The sequence below is a fragment of the Heterocephalus glaber genome, unplaced genomic scaffold (genome assembly GCF_053883595.1).
Source record: "Heterocephalus glaber isolate CG9 unplaced genomic scaffold, H.glaber_assembly_v1.0 deba00000331, whole genome shotgun sequence".
NCBI lineage: Eukaryota > Metazoa > Chordata > Mammalia > Rodentia > Bathyergidae > Heterocephalus > Heterocephalus glaber.
Window position 1 is genome coordinate 54,304,151 of NW_028258142.1, and position 17,217 is coordinate 54,321,367.

The 17,217-nt window shown below is 38.4% G+C and overlaps 1 long non-coding RNA gene across 2 annotated transcripts in view; it reads left to right on the forward strand.

Annotated features, from left to right (window-relative positions):
* The window catches only part of LOC101705417 (uncharacterized), a 31,791-nt gene extending 16,585 nt beyond the window's left edge, over positions 1-15,206 (forward strand). The window contains exons 4-9 of one of the 2 annotated variants that reach the window (XR_205611.3): positions 1,304-1,379; positions 3,773-4,009; positions 11,290-11,432; positions 11,534-11,612; positions 13,401-13,529; positions 14,591-15,206. This is a non-coding gene — a long non-coding RNA (uncharacterized LOC101705417). The remainder of the gene's footprint in view (positions 1-1,303; positions 1,380-3,772; positions 4,010-11,289; positions 11,433-11,533; positions 11,613-13,400; positions 13,530-14,590) is intronic. The other variant, XR_001184008.3, reaches the window with a different exon arrangement.
* The last annotated feature ends 2,011 nt before the right edge of the window (positions 15,207-17,217 follow it).

Below are 17,217 nucleotides of genomic sequence, written 5' to 3' on the forward strand. Positions count from 1 at the left end.
AGGGATCCATGTGTCTAGTGATCATCATGTATGAGGTGTGATTGAAAAATGCAGTCAATGTTTAAATTTTAAAAATTTACTACGGTATAAGTCACCATGCCATTAATTTTCCTCAAAATCCTCCCCTTTGCATTGAACACATTTATTCTACTCTTCTTGCCACTTTGTGAAGAAGTTCTGAAAGTCCTCTTTAGTGAGTGTCTTTAGTCGTGCTGTTGAGGCTACCTTGATGACCTGAAATGATTTAAAACATTAACTTTTCGTGGCCAGTTTGATTTTGGGGAAGAGGCAGAAGTCTCACGGTGTCAAATCCAGTGAATAAGGTGGATGAGGACACACTGTAATGTTTTTATGAGCCTGCTTTTTCTTTGGACAGCACTAAGCAGAAGCGTTCACAGTATTTTTTTTTTATTATCACACTTCATAAAGGCAAGAAAGAGGATTTCCAGAACTGCTTCAGAAAGTAGCAAGAATGAGGGGATAGTGTGTTTGAACTGAGGTGAACTATTTTGAAGGGGATTAATGGCAATGTGTCTTTTACTGTATACATTTTTAAAAATTTAAACATCTGCCATATATTTTGATCATGCCTTGTAAATCTCCCTTTCAGTCATGAGCATTTATTTTTGCTTTTCCTTGACTATGAGAAGATGCAAGTGCTAAGGGTTGCAAATGTCACAGGGGAAGAGCATTTCTATCCAAGAGGAAAGCCAGGGATAAGTGAGCCAGGGCTTACAGATTTTAGAAGCCCAGTTTGGGAGTTCCTAACAATCAGTGCTTGTGCATGAAAGACATGTTTAAATCTGAAGACTTTTTAAAGTAAGAAAAATGTATTTTTATACCATAGAAGCAGTATATGGTCATGTAGAAAGCAATAAACAACATTATGTGCATTGTTCTCTAAAAGCATTTAACTATTATATGATCACTTTGGGTTTTGTGCTGTCTCCTCTAGGACAGTAAGGTATTTTAAAGAAACTTTATATTAATTAATTATAATATAAATATAATTATAAATTAATTATATTAATTACTTTTTAGAAACTTTATATTAATTACCTCTCTACCTTAAATGTCTTTATATCACATCCATAGATGATTGTGCACTAAATGAGCTAGTAGAGATACTGTAAACATCATATTGGGGGTATAGTTACATAGCCAACATTGACTCATCATACAGAAGGCTTTGGATGATTCTTTAGAACAACTTTTGCTATGAGAAGGGACAGTTTTATGTTTCTCTTCTTTTAGAACCAGAGCAAATGAATATGCAGCTGAAAGCTTTCTGTCTTGATTTTAGGTTGATCACTGGTTTACTGATAGAGAAAAGAACAATGCAGAATAGCGTCAAGAAACTCAACATGCTTCTGGAATGGGTAAGAGGATGTGGCCCTTCTATGAGTACACATTCTAGAGCAAGCTGCTAAGGTGGAGAATAAAAGTTCAGCTATAGATCCCACTTTGAGTAGCTTGATCATTTTTACTAGCGTTATCTAGATGCCATAATTCATATCAAATTGAAAGACAGGAGGCCCAGCAATAGAACTTTGCAACTTAGCTCTATCAAGAGGAAGACGGACGATGATGGTCTGGCTGGGCATCCAAAAGCCATTGCTTAGTGATATAAATAGCTGAAAGGCTGAGCAGTGTAATATCTGTTATTAGATACTGAAGAGATTCAGGCTATACACTCTCTATAGCAACGATAAACTGGCAAGAATATGAGAACATATATACACAGAGCTGTTCACTGCTTGCAATTTCAAAAGATAAAAAGACCCACTAGATACCAACAAGAGTGTAGATGAATGAACTGTGGTGCAAAGATAAAATGGAGTACTGTGCAACTGCAAAAAAGACATGTAGACTCTGTATAGTGCTCTGGAGGAGCTTTCTGGGTAGAAGGGAAGAACAGTGTGAAGAAGAGTATAACTGATAACCTATGTTCTGTCTAAGCAGGTGTGAGACAGAAATATATAAATATATTGTGCTTAAAAATAATAAATAACTAATAAAAATAGTTACCCTGTCGGGAGAGTAAAGGACACAGTAGCAGGAGCAATATTTTGATTTTTAATTATGTACATGCTTTCTATAATTATAAAACAAGATTAATGAAAATGAGTAAGCCTTCCAAGTCAAAACCAAAGTAAATAAATAAATTTTTTTTGAAAAAAATGCATGCTTTACAATGCAGCTGCACCTAAGCCAAGATGGTATTGTAAACCCAATTTTTTTCAGACCTAGAAATTAATGCACAAGAGTTGAATTCTGGCTGAGGAGAAAAAGCACCATGGAATGCTGGCTCACTTGTCCAACTTGGCTGGCTGACCAGCTTTCTTTCGTTCTTGCAAAATGGGCATCTCACAGACATAACATGAATCCCTAATAAAGCCAATGCTGGGCTGGGGATTTAGCTCAGTGGTTTTGCCGCCTGCTGTGCAAGCACAAGGACCAGAGTTCGATCCCAGGGACCAAAAAAAAAAACAAAACAACAAAAAAACCAGCCAATGCTAATGCAGTCTGAAAAAGCCATACTGTGAATCAGGTACAGCGGCACACACCTATAATTCCACCACTTGAGAGGCTGAGGCAAGAGGATCTCAAGTTGGAACTCAGCCTGGCAAATTTGTGAATTAGTAAGACTCTTTCTCAAAATACAAAATAAAAAAGGGCTGGTGATATAGCTTAATGCAAAGGCCCTGGGTTCATTCCCCAGTTAAAAAAAGAGATGGACACCATAACTGTCTCCCTATAGCAGCTTGGGAATTCTGAGCCTGATCACTGTTCCGAGGAAGATGGATTTGGACTCAGAGGGCTGAAGCTCTGTGCTTGGGGAAGCTGTCAGCACATCTGAACCACCATTCCTTGGACATTGTCTTTGGAGCCATATTCCCCATATGCCCTGGCCGTGCAGAGCAGGGCAGCTGGCTCCTTGGCCCAGCTCGCCAGAGAAGACAACCGCAGTGTTCTGAGCAGCTCTCCTCCAAGTTGCTCTGGATGGAGATTTCAAACCAGTGCTCCCAGCACTTTTCAAAAGTTTCTTCAGCCCCGGGGAGAGAGTAGATGGTGCTGAGAGCTGCCAAAACAGGATTCATGTTTCCCTCCCAGAACGGCTGGATGAGCCAGCTTCTTAGGAAGCAGCCTGCTGGCGCGGGGTGATGCAGGGCCCAGCAGTACTGAAAAGTCTCCCACTGCCCTGAAGTTGGAGGCCATCCCAGGGAATCTATGCAGCAGAAGCTGGGGTGGGCCAAATGGCCACTTGGCCCTGCCAAAGGGCTGCCTGGATCACTGATTCACACAAGCTTGGGCTCAGCAGGCTATGCTGCTGGCATTTGTTCAGTGGGGGAAAAGGAAAATAAACTTTGTGTGGCAAGTGATAACCCTGACATTTCAATGTATTTACCACAATGCTGTTTCCTAGAGTCACAGAGTCAAACAAATTAGAATTATAAATACCATCCAATTTTCCTAACAGCTCTTGTGAGTTATTAGTGGAAATCAAATCACCTTAGTCAATCAATAGGAGCTTAAATGCCTCTACATTGCTGTCCCCAAAAATGAGAAAGCACCTATATCTCCAATGGAGTGGCTCAGCTCCCTTGGTTTGGTAGAGATTAAACACATGTGAATAAATATGAAAATCAAGTCAATGATTTGTACTTCTACTAAGCACTGTACTTACACTTGGTGACTAAAATCTGATGTAATGCTTAAGTTTTCTCTTGAATTCTGGGAGTGAATAAAAACACAATCATCCTCTTTGCAGGGGAATTTTTGCCTTAGTGGTGAACAATCTGCATGAGTAGAGGAATTTAAAATCAATGATAGCTCTTGAGGATTTTACATGAGACACTGAATTCCGAGTCTATGACAGTTTTACAAGGAGACAACGCTTCATATTGCAGAGCCTGATGCTCAGAAGCCTATTTGAAGGAAAATCTCTCATTCCAGTTTGCCTTCACCTGAGAAGGAAACAGACCCACGTGCCTGGCCACGGGTGCCGGTAATTGTTGAACACTTGGATGAGCTGTCAACTTGATAACTGTTTGTCATGTCCTACTTAATTGGAGCCCCATAGAACAATAATGAAGTATCCGCTCCATGCAGATGACTTTGTGATTGATGACCCAGCTAAGGAAATCATTTACAAATACAGGCCAAAATTCACCCTGGTGATAAATCTCATCTGATATTCTCATAGTCCTCTGAGTACGGCTCTGTGATTGACACCCACTGTATTGTGATAACCCAAGAGAAAAACCTTGCCTCTAGTCACAACAAAGGCCCCTAAATTGACTCACTCTTATTGAAATAGAGTGAAACTTTGTTAGCTTCTTTTCAAGCTGACTGAAGGTTTAGTGCATATATATTTTTAATGCTGTGTGAGTAAAAATATTACATTGAAAGTAATATCGGTTGATTGACGTTTTTAAAAATTGAGTTCCATTTGCGCGGGGTCATTTTCTCAGCATGTGGGCAGAAACAAGCTGCTGGAGGCCCCAGGAGTCCAGCACAATGACACCTCCTTTGGGACCAGGTGTTGTAAAGGGCACCGAGGATGTGCCGTTTCCTGATCAATTTCCTCCAGTGTAAGATTTCCCAACTCTTCAATAACAAATTAAGAAACAGCAACACATTATTACTTTTTTTTGCTGTTCAAGATACTTAGTTCACAGTCAGAAATAATTGGATTAATTTAAAAATTATAAGTAAAAGAATATTTCAAGAAATTGTGACCTAATAACTTGTGGCCATCATGGGTAGAGAAAGACAGTATTAGTCTTAAGAAAGGTGATTGAATGATATTTTTAAAAAAATCAAATGGCTACTATTCATTAGGGGCTGTTGTCAGTAAACCAACTCATGTACAGGTAAGGGGGTTCAGTGAAGAAGAATGTCAAGGGCTGGGGATTTAGCTCAGTGGTTCTGCTGCCTGCCTTGCAAGCACAAGGACCCAAGTTCAATCCCTGATACCAAGAAAAAAAAAAAAAAGAATGTCAATTGTGTGATTAGCTTTATCAGTTACAACAGAAGGTGCAATGCATTTTTATACAGAATCTTCCTGCAATTCTATTTTCCACTTTAGGTTCATTATCTAAATAAAATTAAAGTTTACCTGTTACTTTCAGAATCTAGAAATATACCCCAGGATCTTGAGGAAAGATACTTGTATGAATGTAGGGCAACTGATGATGATGGGTAGTGACCTTTGGTATCTCATTCAATTATAAAGCGAGTATTGGGAAATCCATCCATTCACTTACTAATTCATCCATTAATTCACACAATACCACACTGAGGGACTACTTAGGTGAGAGAAGTTCACTGTTAAAGTAGGATCTATATTAAATTTTTGATTATAAAAGTACATGTGGTTAGAGGTAGTGTACAATACAAATGAGTGTTTATATGCATTCCTTTGAGTATTGTTGAGCATCTATTATGTGTAATGTACTGTGCTAGGCATGGCTGGAATGCAGTAAAGAATTGTGGTCCATAGTCTAGCAGGGTAGCAAGGTGGCGTGCCAGTCTTTTTTTTTGCATGCCAGTCCTGAGGTGAGAGGGGCTTGCCTTAGAGAAGGTCCCAAGGTGTGGGGGACAGTATTGAAGCTAAATGTTGAAGGATGGATTGGATATCCCAGGCAAGCATGAGGATAGAGAAAGTAGAGGGAATTTTGTAAGTAAATGTTCAAAGAAGGAAAATAGCAGGAGATGTCTAAGAATGACAGGGTGGCACAGTGTGGGTGTGTAATGTCGCATAAACTGAGCAGAACAGCAAGGGATCTGACTGTAGCAGGCTTTAACTGAAGGCCAGAGTGGAGAGTCTGAGCTCTGTCTTTACACATGGGTATACTAGTGTATCAGTACTTCCTAGGGAGTAAGAACTCTTTCCAGGTGGTGGTGTCTTTAGGGGCGAAGCCCCACATATAAGAGATCCATTAGGCTGTTACACAAGAGGCAGAGACATATGTGAGAGAGAACTTGGTAACTGACAGAACATGAAAGATGAGGAAGAAAAGGCCAAGATAGCACTACGCTTTCTGTGGCCGAGTGGGGAGAGGGAAAACAGACATACGAGGAGGGAAAAATGGCCTTACTTCTAAGAATTAACCAGTCAATAGCTTCCCAAAGTTGATATTGCTCAGAGAGCAATTTACTAAGCCAGGGAAAAATAGTCTTAGGAGTGCTAGCCTATCTTTCTCATGATTTAAATTTCAGAATCATGGACAAGACTGCTCCTAAGTGGAGATAAGTAAACAAAGTTTACCCTCCCTGGCTCCCTGCCATGGCCACTTAATAGAGATCCAGCTGCTGGGAGCAAGGAGGGCAGAGGTGATGTAACTGGGATCCATGTAGTCCTGCATTCTCCTGAGCCAGCCCTGTCCCCAGGGAGCCACTGAATTGATGGAGCAGCCTTGGAGGACCAGTGAAATGGCATCCATGTGGCTTTGTCTCCAATGTGGGCCAGCGGCTGTTTCCTTTGTCCATTTCCCCATCACCTGGAGAGCACATCAATCTGTGTTTTTCCTCTTCCTTTTGGTTTTACCTTCTTGGATTCGTTTTCCTCCCCTCCATTGCTTAGTATTGTTTAGTCATTCTAGCTTCATCGGCCTTCCCCACTTCTGTCCTTTCAGTTCTTTATCTTACCATTTTCCTGCCAATTACTTTCTTTGTGTTTTTTTTAATTCTGAAATACTTCAGACTCCTGCACACAAAATCACTGATAATAAGTGATATAAAAAACACCCATCTTTATAGCACAAAACTGACAAATGTTAACACTTTGTCTAGAGCTGGGGATTTAGTTCAGTGCTTTCGTCGCCTGCTGTGCAAACCCAAGGACCTGAGTTCGATCCCCGGGACCAAAAAAAAAAAAAAAAAAAAAATTTTTGTCTCATTCATTTTAGATCTTACTTTTAGGAAATAAATATTCACTATCTATCTATGCATCTATGTATCTATGTATCTATCTATCATCTATCCATCCGTCATCTATCTGACGTACAGAGTTAAAGCCTATTGAATCCACTCTCTTTCACTTGATGCAATAAAACTATTTCCTTTCTCAGGTGTTAGCTCTATCTTAAATGTGTCTTTTTGATTCCTACAAGTGTTTTTACATTATTAATAGAATCACTGTATATACATACCACAAAAAACCATTAAATAATGTTATTTTGCATGTTTTCAATTTTTATGTTGATGAAATATTTTATATATTTTGCAAGGAGCCTCTTTTTTCTTAAACTATTTTTTACATTAATCTATATTGATAATTGCAACTCTAATTCATTTATTTTGGTTGCTGTAGAAAGCCCTTTCTATGAATATACTACAATTGATATCCAATTTTCTCTTAATGCACATTTAATTGTTTCTATTTTTTTTCCTGCTCCAACAAAAAACCACGGCAATGATCCTTCTTGAGCATGTCATGTGGCTCTAGAGAATTTATTTGGATTATATGCCAAGAACTGGAGGTTTTAGTTGTCAGCCACATCATACTTCCTAAGTATTGCCATATTGATCTCCAGCATTGGGAACCAGTATGTGCTCATCAATGGTGCAAGAAAACTTGGGCTTTCTCGTCCTTTCTTCAATATGAGCTATTGGAAAGTTTTTAGGTTTGCTAATATGCAGAAAATGAAATCTTGTTATTTCACTCTGCATTTTAAAAATCATTAATGAGACTGAACATTTCTTCATGAATTTGTCAGTTCTGGTTTCCTCTTTTGTGAATTATTTGGGTACTAAGTTTACCCATTTTCCTATGCTTGTCCTTTGTGATTTTCTAAGTTTTCATATAAGTATTCTATTGTTTATATAGATATGCAAATAACTTCTTCAAAAGGTTATTTTTCTGGGATATTTTTCTTCATTTTGTTTATGGTAGCTTTGATGTAGAAAAGCTTTTAATTTTAATGAGCCTATATGGTTTTGTTTTGCTTTGTTTTGTTTTTCTACCCTTTCTTCTACTGTCTTTGTTCTCTTTGGATGTATGGTACAGTAATCTCACAAATTTAATTGGTTTGTATTCCCACTTTTTTCCTGAAATAGTTTTTACTGAAATAGTTTTTTTTTCTGAAATAGTTTTTACTGAAGATGAGAATTATAAATTTCTTGAAGGTTTATTAAATCTCATCTATAAAACTATATGCTCTTTCCAGGTAGGGAGAACTTGTGGACAGAAGAGATTTGGCTGCTACTTTTTGATGTGTACTTTGTTAATTTTCTATTTATCCACTGTGGTAAATTATATTTTTATAGAAAATTATTCATTATTGTAGTATAAAGTTATTCAAAGTATTTTAAATGATTTTGACCTTTTCTTTTTGAAGTTATATCTTTTTTATTTGTAACTTACTAAGTTTTCATTTTTTCAAAGGCCAACTTTTACAGAGCCTCCTTATTACATATTTCTGTTTCATCAATATCTTTTTTTGCATTTTCTCCTTCCTCATGAAATTTTAGATTATAACTCTCTGGGTATTTTTCTAACTTCTTGATTTGTATACTTAATTATTTGTTGAAAATATTAGTTGTTTCATAACAAATTCATTGATGGCCATACTTTGAACTTTAATACTTTATATGCATAGCATAAGTTTTTTGCATCATTCATTAATTTCTGCTCTAATTTTTTAAAATCCATGCATATTGACAGATTCAATTTTTGGTTTCCAAACAAATATTTCTTAACTTATTATGATTTTATTGTTGAATTTGATTTTAATTATGTTGTGGTCAGAAAATATGGTCCCCATATTCATTGAAATTTTTTTTAGGTCATTGTTCCTGATTTAGGATATCATTAGTTTTTACCAGTGTATACATATAAAGGATATATATTTTCTCTCTGGAGGATATAGAGTTTGTATATATCTTAGGTCAAACATAATTATATTGATGTTTAAATCTACATTCATACTATTTTAAGATCTGACTTATTCATTACATTTGATATAACTGAGGGCAAAACTTGAAGATCATCAGTTTCTTTTTAAATCTCTCACATTTTGCTTAACTATTTCAAGGTCTTACTTGCTAGAGGGGCGTCAAGACTTATGTCATGCCTCCTTGATCTTAGGTACATGTGGATGGTTTTGGGATTAACTGCCTGACTTGTGCTAGATATTTTGTGAGTGTTTATGATATGCCCAACACTAGTGTAAATACTGTGAACAAAAGGTGAAAAGACTGAGAAGTCCTTACTTCAGGGAGCTCTTGTCCCAGTGATTATAAACAGACAGCATCTACTGTCAGGTGTCCCAGCTGGTGGTGGTGGGGATCAAGCCGGGTGAACAAGGGAGGACAAGTGGGGTGGGGAACTGTGCCACAGGTGTGGTCAGAGAGGGTAGCCTCCTGGTGTGACCCCCAGGGGACTGGAACAAAGTGAGGCAGTAAGTCCTGTGTGGGGGGTGGTGGGAAGGGGAGGTCATTCCAGGAAGGGACTATGGAAAAGGTCTCATGGAGGGAGCATGGGTGTGTTTGGAAAAGGGCAAAGTCGTGATGACAGGGGATGACTTTCATTTGGGAAAGTTCAAATTGGTTGCATGGAGGACTAACTCTAGTGAGACCATTAGGGACAGAGAAGACCAGTGAGGAGGCTAACAAGAGTCCAAGCAAAGGGGTGGAGGTGGTTTGAAGCAATGATGTGATGCTCAGGAAGTGAGAGGAACTGGGCTATGCCACGGTCTCTCTTCATCCAACATTTCCTGTTGGTGGTATCAGTTATCCGCAGTCAACCATGGTTGAAAACCATGAAATGGAAATTCTAGAAATAAACAGTTCCTAGGTTTTAAATTGCCTGCTGTTCTGAGTAGCGTGATAAAAATCTCAGTCTGTCCTGCTGCATCCTGCTGGGAGTGTGCCTCATCCCTTGGCCCAGTGTCACCATGCTGTACATGTCTGCCTATTGCCCACTTAGCAAATTGACTGCCACAGCACCATAGTGCTTGTGTCCAAGTAACACTTATTTTACTTATTAATAGTTCCAAACTACAAGTATAGAGATGCAAAGAAGTACCAGGGCATAGAACATGGAAGGACAGATGAACTCTGGTGCTATGTGGCTAAGCTGCAGGGCATGCAGGAAAAATAGTACATATAAGATTTGGTACAAACCACATTTTAGGCCACTGGATTTGCTGAGAAATTGGATGTCAGGTAGAAGAGCAACAGTGGAGCCAAGATTGGTTCCTAAGTTTTTTGTCTGAGCAACTGGATGAGTGGGGTCACCATTTGGAGAGATGAGAATGGCTTGGAAGAGTTGAGGGTAGAGGTAAATTGAAGAAGTTCCTCGAGAATATGAACCCCATGATGTCTATGAATTGTTGTTGTATTGGTTTTGTGGATTTCCAGACCTCTTGCTCTGCCTTGCATCACAGGGAACTAAAGTGATTTCCACACACCTCTCCTCTCCCTCTCCTCCCCTTCACCACTCCAGCTGTTCTGAGGAAGCAAGGGAAGTCTTCTGAAGCGTGATCTCCCACTGAGGCTGGGGACAGGTGGGACAGCCAGTGAGAGAGAGAAGGAGAGCAAAGGGGCCATGTCAGGGGAAGAAGGTGCAGAAAGGCTTTCTAGAGAGAGGGCATTGTCACTTCTGTCAGATGTTGACAGAAGCTGCACAGGAATAAGATTGAAAAATGACTTTGAGCTTTTGAAAATGTGAAGGTCTTCGGTGATATTGACAAAAATGATTGTTTTTGGAGAGGTAGTAACTAATTCTTGGCTGGAGAGGATTGAGGAGAGATGGGTTTTATGTTGCAGTAAATTGGTTCTTATTGATGTTCCAATTCAATACTGTTAATGCTTTTTTACTTTAATTCTATTATGTCTGATATTAATATTGCCACCAGCTAGCTAGCTTCTCTCTCGCCCTTCCCTTCCCTCCTTCTCTTCTTCTCTCCCTCCCTCTCTCCTTTTGTTCTTCTCCCTTTGTCCTGATTTTACCTGAATTGGGCAAGTTTTCACTATTTTCCTTTCGCTACCTTTGTTTTGAAAGCTTTAGGTTGTTTTTCTATTCTACTGGTGCATATCTTAAGTTTTAAACATATATACATCCCTATACACTTTAAACAAAGTTCAAGATTATATGGAATTCTGTCTGCCTTTCAGAATATGCTTTAATTCTCCTTGGGAAATATTCCATGTTATTGTTGCCTAGAGATTTATATGTTTATTAAAATTAGCATGTTTCTAATTGATTTTTAATTTAATTTCCTAGCATTTTAAAAATCATTTTCTGTAGTTTCCCTAATTTTGTGCTATTGTTCTTTATAGCCAGAACACTGTGGTAACAAACAAGTTTAAAAGCAGTGGCTCCTGCAAGAAAGTTATGTTTGTTGCTTCTTCTTCGGATTGGCCTGGGTTTAACTCCTGCCACCTGAAGATCACTGGAAGGAGCAGCCTCCCTCTGGAAGAGGGTAGGTACCTGGAACAGAGAGGACAGGGTACAGGAGGATGTGACGGTGCTTAAAGCTGCCAAGGAAAATAATTATACATCACTTTTATTCCCATTGCCCAGGCCAAAGTTACAGGCCAAGCTTAACTCCAGAAGGGTCAGGAAAATAGAGATCTTGCTTCGAGAGAGGCACTGGATATTGGTGAGCTGTGCAAGACATCTCCATCCACCTTCATTCTGGCCCCCTTTTCTTCCTGCTGACACATATTCTTGAATAATTCTGTCAATTAGCATCTTGGTGTGGTAAACTCTTATTTTTAGCTGTGTAACAAAGCCTTTCTCCCCCTCCCTTAATTAAAAGTTTAGTGCTATAGAAAATTTGAGATTTACTGTTTTTCACTCTGAGCACTTTGAAATATTTTTCCACTGTCTTTTGGCTTGTTTTGTTGCTAATGAAAGTTGTGTTGCCAGATTAATTGCCATTATTTTGCAATTCATCTGTCATTTTTGGCAGGTTTTGGATTTTGCTTTTTCAAATGGACTGTGGACTTATTCTTTTTATCTTGCTCAGGACTTGAATCACACATTTAATGTAAGGAAGCATGTCTGTCTTCAACTCAAAAATCCTCAGCATTTATTCCTTCAACTTTCTTTCACTAGAACTCCTTTTGGATACGTATTAGATCTGGTCAAATGTACTAATTCTCTTCAGTCTAGTTGAGACTCTATCCCATTAATTTTTTATATAACACTTGTTTTTCATTTCCACAATTACTATTTAATTATTTTAAATAAGCAACTAAGTTTTATTTTTGTGATTTCCTTTCATTATTTATTATTATATTTTTGTAGATGTTGTGGCTTCCTTTATATTAACCTTTTTAACCTATGTCAGCCTTTACGTCAACCTTTTTTAAACTCGTATTAGCCTATTTTAACCATGGTTATTTTATCTTATTTTAATTAATTAATTAATTAATTAATTAATTTTTGCGGTGCCGAGGACCGAATTCATGACCTTGCGCTTTCGAGGCAGGCGCGGCACCACTGAGCTAAATCCCCGGCCCAAGTGTATTTTAAAGTCTTTGTTAGATTTGATTTCTTTTGGAGTGCATTTAATTAGTTACATATTTATGACTCTTTGTTAGCATTAGTTTTCCTCGTGTTTTGGAATTTCGGAATACGAGATCGTCTTAAGTGGGGAGATTTTTTCCCCCACATTCTCTCCTTGTGTGGGGCCGTCTTCCTACCTAGAGGTTATACTGTTGCGTCCACTCAGGGCCTGGTGCCGAAGTTAAGAACAAGATTTTATAATTATAGAGTATTTCTGGTGGTACTGAGCCTAGATGCTGACATTTACACAGCCGGAGGGAATCATGGTTTCTCCTAATCCGCTGGACCCTGGTTTTCTAACAGCTGAATGCTCAGGCCTCATTCAGCAGCATTTTAAAAGCTTCTTTTCAGGAGCAGTGGTGAGCATCTTCCAGCTGTGTCTTCAGGCATTGAACTTAGCTCTAGATACCCATCTGGCACGGAACGTGGTTAGTCCCCGTTACCTGCTTAGAGCAGGCTTTATGACCCCACCAGAGTGTGTGAGGTTACAAGGTCAGCCTTGCACTTTCCTCATTACTGTTCTGAACTTCTGTTTACTTTTTGATACACAAGAATGCCTGACTTGCTTTTGAGCCTTGCTATTGTTTTTCCTTTTGCTATGTTTGCTTTCTCATTTATTATTTCTAAGTGTTTGAAGCAAAAATAGATCAACTTTGGATTTTAAACTTACTTAAACCATTCGGATACTTTCCTCCACGTTCTCCCTTTTATCATAAACACCATCAAAAAATTAAAGACATCACAAAGTAAAAAGGAATAAGCCTCTTAAAAATCCACTGTGGTGCTTTACTTCCCCTAGTTTCTGAGAATGAAAAGTGTATCGGTGCCATTGTCGTACCGTGTAAGTTTTAAGGACATGGTATCTGCCCCTCTGCAGCCATATGAACCAGAAAAGCAATGTACTCATCTATCATATGGGAATAAAAGGTCACACCCGTTGTACAGAGCAACTGAGATTACATGGAATAATCCATCTGAAGAGTCTTGTGTGATACCTGCAAGTGAGGTAAGTAGCTGTAAGAGTACGTGGCTCAAACTGCAGCTTGAGTATCATCACTACGATTCATGTATTGAAATTTTTTCTCCCAACTGTGGCAGGTAGACGTATTTGGTGAGTACACAAAGCAATGTCGGAAGTGCTGGAATACCCTTCCTCTTCCTCTGAAAACTTTCTTGCAGTCTTGTTATCAGAGAATCTTTTCTTCAGATTAACACACCTCTCTTTAAATCAGAGCAAAGTTGCACCTCACTCTGGACAGTAAAGGTTTCTGCAGTGTTTCAAATAGCTGTTATTGATTGCTTATTGAAGAAAAAAAAAGGAATTAGTATTTGATTTAGTCAAGGAGATCTTGCATTGTTGGTCAGGATGAGCAGATGGATGTATGTGGGCCATGCTAGTGGGGTTTCGAGTAATTGCTGAGTAGGTCAACGATACAGATGGGTAGGAGGCTCAGGAATAGGATGCATTGTTCAGCTGCAGCTAAACTGGACTATGGTAACAACTCCAAAATCTTGGCGGCGTATAACAGCAAAGGCTGACTGGGCACAAGTTATGTAGAAAAGGGGAACATGATGGAACCATGTGGGGAATCTCAGTGGCTTACTTGGAACTGGTGCATCTCACTTCCATTTGCATTTTATCCACTAAAGCCAGGCACATCACCAAGTTCAACCATAAGAAAATTCTCCACAGCTTATAATATAAGGTAGCTGAAAACTGCATAAGTGAAACCAACAGGGCCATTTTAGGACCAAGATGTGTTACATCTTGTATTGGCTTCATTAACATGTTCTTCCCAAATCAAGAACGGATAATTTCTAACGTGACAAAATACTTAAGGAAATATTGCAAAAGGACAAGGAAGATCAGGAAAGATGAAACATAATTAAATCAACATTTAGATTCACTGTGAGATGAACAATGTTCTCTTCCAAATTCATATGTTTAAGTCCTTACTCCTGAGGCATCAGAATATGACAGTATGTGGGATAGGGTCTTTCCAGAGGTATTTGAGTTAAAAAGAGGTCATCAGGGCAAGTCCTAATACAATGTAACTGGTATTACAGGACCGGGAGACGAGGACCCATTTGGACAAAGAAGGACGACCATGTGAAGACAGGAGAAAATGACCAGCTGCAAGGCAAAGAGAGAGGGCTTACAAGAAACTAACCCTACTGACAACTTGTTCTGGGACTTCAAGCTTCCCCAGTTGTGAAAGAATAGATTTCTGTTGTTAGAGTCACCTGGTCTATGGTACTTTGCTGCGGACACCATAGCTCACTAATACAAGGTTTTAGCTTACAACATGAGGAATATCCACTGTCCTCCTCCCCATCCATACCATGATGAAGAGGAGCAGATCATCCTATCCTGCCCTACCCCTGATCTAGAGACCGGGATTGAGCAGTTCTCTTGGGTCTTTCAATGGGCAAGAACCAGGTTTAATGCCACAAAAAAGTCTGTTTTCTTGTTCCCAGCCACCCATGCCTTTTCACTGGCCATCTTGTTTAGGTAATAATGGCTCAAGGCAAGCCCATTGAGAATGTTCCTTTTCACTGCTGGTGACAGTATACTGATTAGTTAAGCTAGCTGTACCCATCAGCTCTTCTTTTCTTCCCTCAAGTTAGATACAGGCACTTGAACTTGAGATTTGTTAACAATAAATTTATTCTCAAATTCCAAGCAAGTAATGCATTATAGATGTGTTGGATTCTAAACAAGTAATCAAAATATGTTATAACTCTGTTGGTTTAATAGCCATAGTGCACACTTATTTTCACTCTGGCATTTTTTAGGCTATTGTAGAAATAGCTGCCAATGGATTTGTGTGTGTGTGTGTGTGTGTGTGTGTGTGTGTGTGATAGCATAGCACATACTAGGTGTTCTTATTCAATAAAGACATTGTGGAAAAAATGATGAGCTACATACCATTTTCTCTTCATGTACAAAAATGCCTAACATGTACAGATCGTTTAAAGTTGTGCTCAACTGACAGTCCCAATTGTATTTACCAGGAATGGAATTTTTCTCAGAGCCACCCTATCTGCAGAGTTTTACAGGGTCTTGTTGCTTAAAGCAAAGATGGTTCTATTTTGAACCCTTGGGATTTCAAAAATCTAATTTACCCTGAAATCCCTTCTGCATTTTAAAAATTGTGTCTGAATTCTCAATGTAGTCAGAATGTCTGTTTGGTAGACAAAATGTATCCCCAAACCATCAAGGGATTTTCATAAGCAATTGGGATTACTCCAAAATACATTGCAGATTGGTATCAACTATCATATTTGAATTTGTATTCTACTGCTGAGAGCAATTTGTAGCACATTATAAATCATGGCTCCTCCCTCACAATTTCAGAATGCTCCTGTCTGTGACAAGCACTAAATATACTGTCGCTAAAGTAGCAACATCAGAAATGGCCCAGAGACTCCACACAAAAGTAAATGACAGGAGAAAATTTCATAATCACTTCATAAATGCAACCCTTCAGTATAGCCAAATCTCCTTCCACCCAAGAAAAATTAAGATGAGTTTGGAGTGAGAATGCTAATTGGAATGTGATACACTTGGCTTTCTGGCACAGTATTTAAATGTTATCAGAGGTGTCTTCCTATGCAAGGCAGCTAAGGAAAGTTAACTTATTTTTTCCCCCAAAATGAAAGCTTAGATTCCAGAGTACAAGCCAAATCCATGGAGAAAATCCTAAAATTGCAAACTCTATAGCTATGAATTGACCCTAATAAAAGGCTTTTATTATTTAGATGTAATAAGAATTCTAATGATCTGCAGAACAGTAAAACCTCTAGTTTAGCAGGAGATTGAAGTGTTTTTTGGACTGTGCTGTATGAAAGCCATCAGAGACAATAGAGTCTTGATAGATATCCATTCTAACATTTGCAAAAAAGCATTAACAATATATCACACTTGACTGCCAGCTGCAAACCCATAATATTATTCACAAATTATGTATTTAAGATCAGGGAGCTAGAGACATTTTTGTAATGCTAATATTAAGACATCCCCTCTAGAGGTTCTAAGGAACCTCTGCCTGCATTTTTTATATTCACCTTACTGCGTGACCATGTGATGATTTTGCAGTTGTTGCCCGGCTACAACAATCCCTGTTTCCTACAGCGTTATCTGCTCATGTTCAAAAAGGTTATGTGCAGAAGTGTTATTTCCAAAAGCTGGACTATATTTTGCCATCATTCATCTAAGAAACTTTCTAAAATCATTAAAGGCACTTTCAACTCCAAGCTAGTTCAATCTGAGCAAAGAGGAAAGAGTTACTTTGAATAATGAACTGGTAATAAGATGAGAAAAATTAAAATTGAATGCCATGCAAATAACATGGGCACAGGGAGTATTCCTTAAGATATAGTTTTATTCTTATTGTTTTGATTAGAAAATGATATAAAAGCTGCAGAATTGAAAAAGAAGTAAATTTATAGCAGATGCTTTTATAGAGACCTAAAACTTTTAAGTATCCCAGAGGAAGTGGAATTAATTTATGATGAGACTGGAGTCTTTGATATCTCTATTAAGATTAACAAGAAAGAGGCATATGGTGGGGAAATAACAATAAGGTAGACATGTCTGTCTAAATGGTGCAAAATGAAAGGATTAATTAAGACACATGAACAATAATAATACACTTGTGTGAAGCAGCAACAGCAGCAACAAAGATGGTAAT